Here is a 4084-nt window from a genome sequence, read left to right as displayed (position 1 = left end):
TTCTAATGTTTGCAATTTCAACAAAGGAAATACACAGCCTCAAGAAAATTAGGTTAAATTGCAAGCCTTTGTATAGGGTTTATGTAAAAGGGTAGGTTGTGGTATGCCATCTTTCTTTCCCAAGACAGTAAATTGTTTTATCATAAATAAATAAACTGCACGTTAATGATACAATTATAAAACATCCCGGACCTAGAAACTACAATCAAGATATTAAATAGTAGAATTATAGTTCATTCACCAAGTCATCGATGCTTAAAAGAAAAGCTAGACACCCACATAAAAGATATTTGGGTCAGACTACAGTCGTCGGGAGAAAGAAATTTAACAGCAGTCAAATATCTATGAAGCATCCGTATGAAGTAAATTCACCGAGAGAAACTTATTTTGTAATTATGGATATTAATTTCACATCAACAAGACCAAAAAGACAAAGGAAAAACAGCAGTAAAATACTGGAATTATGACTGAAATACGAATGGGAAAGATGGAACTCAAGAAAAATTAGTGGTATGGAAAACCTATGATTTTCTATTAATTCAAATAAAACAATAATGATAAGTTGTGGTTATAGTATTTTTTACGGCTTATTTATGGTAGGGTTACAAAGATAATTTTAATCTTAGCAGTTAGCCCTACATTTAAAACATAGAGAAACTTGGTACAATAAAGCTCCTGCATCAATAATAAAAGCCAAAAAGTTGTGAGATTAAAGACAAAGAACTATGTTTTAGAGTTCCAAAACATGTTCAGTTTTGTCCCCAGAGTAGTTTCGTTTCCCGGAGGAACGTTTTGTCAGCATCAATCCAAAGAAAGGAAAGTTTAATAGTTGAGTCTAACAAAGAGGACATAGAAGTATAATGCAAATACTCACCCCATTTTCAACTCCTTAAGATCCATGCGATTGGCTGACAGATGAAATAATAGTTTACTCGGCATCAATCCGCAAAAAGGAAAGTTTAGTCATGAATCAACTAGAAATGCACAGGGAAGTGCTAAATCCATAGTCAATCTGACTGTGTCAACAGGATCAAATTAGAACAGAGATACTTTGCCACCAGCCAGATGTTGTATGACTTTAGCATTCCCCATTGAAAACTCTAACAGAGAGGACATTAACACGCACTTTTCTTCTGCTGTACTTTCTTCTTCTTTTGTTGTTCATATCTATACTTACTGAGGAAAAGGTAAGAACAAGTATGTTAGACACTTCAAAATGAAATTTCAAAAGAAAAAAGATATGTAAAACTACGAATATTAATTTAATATTTTTTAATCTCGGTCCAATAGTGCTGCCATCAATAATGTGGGCGTGACTTGTAGATAAATAACATCATTAAGATATGAATTTTCATAGAAATTAATATGGGAATTCAGTTTCTTCAGTAGGGTAGATGAAGAGGCCTGGTAGACTCAACTGATTTCCCCCACCCTTTATCTACATCATATCGAGAGGGTAAATAGTTACTTTTGTCTCATCTAAAAGGGATGCTCGAAGCTTTAAATATCTCTTCCCCATCTAGACTTTCAAAAAGAAGATCACAGTATAGCAGTCACTTTTATTCCACAACTATTTCCTCTAAACGAGTAGGACACAAATTCCATAAATGAATGAATGATAATATACTAATACTATTTCTCTCAAGTTATCATAAATCGTATCATACTTATAATCCATTATTCTGACAACAGGAGGATCTGCATCAGGGGATAATATCACCTGCAAAAGTGGTATTAAAACAAATTTCAGTATCAACACCACACACACACACAAGAATTTCAAAGAAACTTTGTTTTCTAGAAGAGAAAAAATATAAGTTCTGATGAACTTAGCATAGGCTACTAAAGTAAATTCAAGAAGAAAAAACCACATAGACAACGAACAGATGATGGTATAATGAAATACCAAATTGAATGTCCCTACAAAACTTAATTTTTATTGTATCTGCTTAGAGCAAAGCAGATTGTAGGTTCACAGTACCCTTATCAAACCAGTATAGCATCAATCACTAGGTTGAACATCTAGTTGATCATTTCATATTATTCTCTCTCTACTTGCCATTTGGCATCAAATCTTCTCAAAAGACTGAAAATGCCCAAACTATGATGACATCGATACCTTCTCAGGCAAGTAGCTCATCATATACATACTCTAGCATGCAACAAATGTCTTCTAGCAAACAGACATGAGGTATTAAACAAGCACTTTGATTAACCTTCATGTAGCCACAAAGGGAGAAAAACTACAATAACGCTGATACCTAAAGCATGAAAGATAATCATAAAGCTTCCCATCCCCAGTAAGCAAAAGTTTGTGGATTTAAATACACTCTCTTTGTACTATCACATAACATTCATATGTAATAAAACCAATTGTACAGCATGGAAGTGTAGAAGGCTCGATTGAATTATAACCTTTACGAATTGCTTTTTTCCATCCAAAAGTAATAGGAAAAATGGTGTTTGTATGAAGAAAATAAGTTTTTGAAATTGTTACAAAACTAAAAAAAATCAACTGTTTGTACAATATATTCACAAACTCTTGTGGGAATATTGTGCTACCAATACAAACAATATATTCACAAAACAAAGTGATCCATTCAAGCAAAAAAAAAAAAAAAAAACTGCTCCAGTTTGTACAAACTAATAAGTCCTAGTTATTAACATAGTGAGTTTGTACAAACTAATAAGTTCTAGTTACTAACATAGTGAGGATAAAAGCATACCAAATCGAGTCCTGCATCTTCAGCCATTTCAATGGCCTGGCTTTTAGACACTACCCCAACCTAAACATTAACAAAAACACAATTGATAAGAAGAAATCAATGTAATGCATAAAATGCCATCTTATCAGTAAACACAAAAAAATGAGAGATACAAGGAAAATGCCTAATCATATTTTGCTCCTCATCAATAAGCCTGACAGAATCAGACTTAAAACCAAAGCAACACAGAAATAAAAACACACCCTTCAAATTAAAAAAAAATGAAAGAAACAAAGCTGCCGCAAAGCTGCAATTGAATCAAACAACACAAACGAAAACCTGATGGAAGATAAATCAAGAGCCTGGTCTTCATCATTCCTCTTGGAACGACCGGGAGCGGCGGAGGAACGAAAATCACCACCACCCTAACGGGCGGATATAGCAGGCGGAGCAGACCAGTGGAGAGACGAGGAGGAGAAAGTGTTTGGGAAGCGGAAATGAGGGCCAAAGTGCTTGGATTGGAGGGAAGAGAGGAGTGATCGAGGTATGATGATCTTGGTGGGTCTAGTCGGGATGGTCTTGAAAGGGAAGCCGGTGGCAATCCCAGCCATGGCTCTGGGTATACAGGAGGAATATGCTTATCCTTAAAACTTCAAAACACCAACTCATGAATTCATGTGAGCCGTGCTTGCGCCTGTAATCTGAATGTTAAAGAGGATAAACTATAAGTTTAGTACTTAACCTATTACTTTCATTCCATTTTGGTATTTCAACTTTATCTTTTTAAACCATATTTAACGTTTAGTTTAGGTTTTAATTTGATATATCATCATTAAAAAATTAAAAGAATTGTTGATATGATATTATCTTATGATAACACGTTGATATCACTGTTATGTTTTTAACAATAGGTACCAAATTGAAACATAAATTAAATATTAAGTATGATTTGGAAGAAAATAAACTTTAGATATTATAGTGGAATAAAAGTAATAATTTAGATATTAAATGTGTAGTTTATCTAATATGAGATTTATTAGGTTATTCTTTTACCTGATATGTGATTTTTTTAGAGCACATCAATCACACTCAAAATGAATATTTAAGGGTGTGTTTGGTTCACGGAATGTAAGATTACCAGTGTGAATAAAAGATTACCATGGAATAGGATTACTGAGAATGTTGTATTTTGTGTTTGGTTGGTTTAGCAGGAATGTAAGATTACCGTGTTTGGTTAAAGGAATAAAAGATTATTGGAATGTATATTTGACCAAATTGTTCTTATTATATATTTGTATAATATTACAAATTGTAAAATGTTTATATATTTTCTTTAAAAAATTAAATTTATCATATTTATATAATTTTTTTTACAAAAT

General features: G+C 32.9%; 1 long non-coding RNA gene across 1 annotated transcript; it reads right to left on the bottom strand.

Moving 5' to 3' along the window:
- Positions 1 to 569: 569 nt before the first annotated feature.
- LOC120145064 lies at positions 570 to 3356 on the bottom strand. Its single transcript, XR_005518100.1, has 4 exons — positions 3045 to 3356; positions 2727 to 2786; positions 1668 to 1720; positions 570 to 1176 (listed from the first exon to the last, which is right to left on the bottom strand). It is a non-coding gene; the product is annotated as an uncharacterized LOC120145064 (long non-coding RNA).
- Between the last annotated feature and the right edge of the window lie 728 nt (positions 3357 to 4084).

Source organism: Hibiscus syriacus, unplaced genomic scaffold (assembly GCF_006381635.1).
Source record: "Hibiscus syriacus cultivar Baekdansim isolate YM2019G1 unplaced genomic scaffold, ASM638163v2 tig00110893_pilon, whole genome shotgun sequence".
NCBI classification, from domain to species: Eukaryota; Viridiplantae; Streptophyta; class Magnoliopsida; order Malvales; family Malvaceae; genus Hibiscus; species Hibiscus syriacus.
Note: the sequence above shows the minus strand (reverse complement) of the source record. Positions and strands in the feature narration are given on the sequence as shown.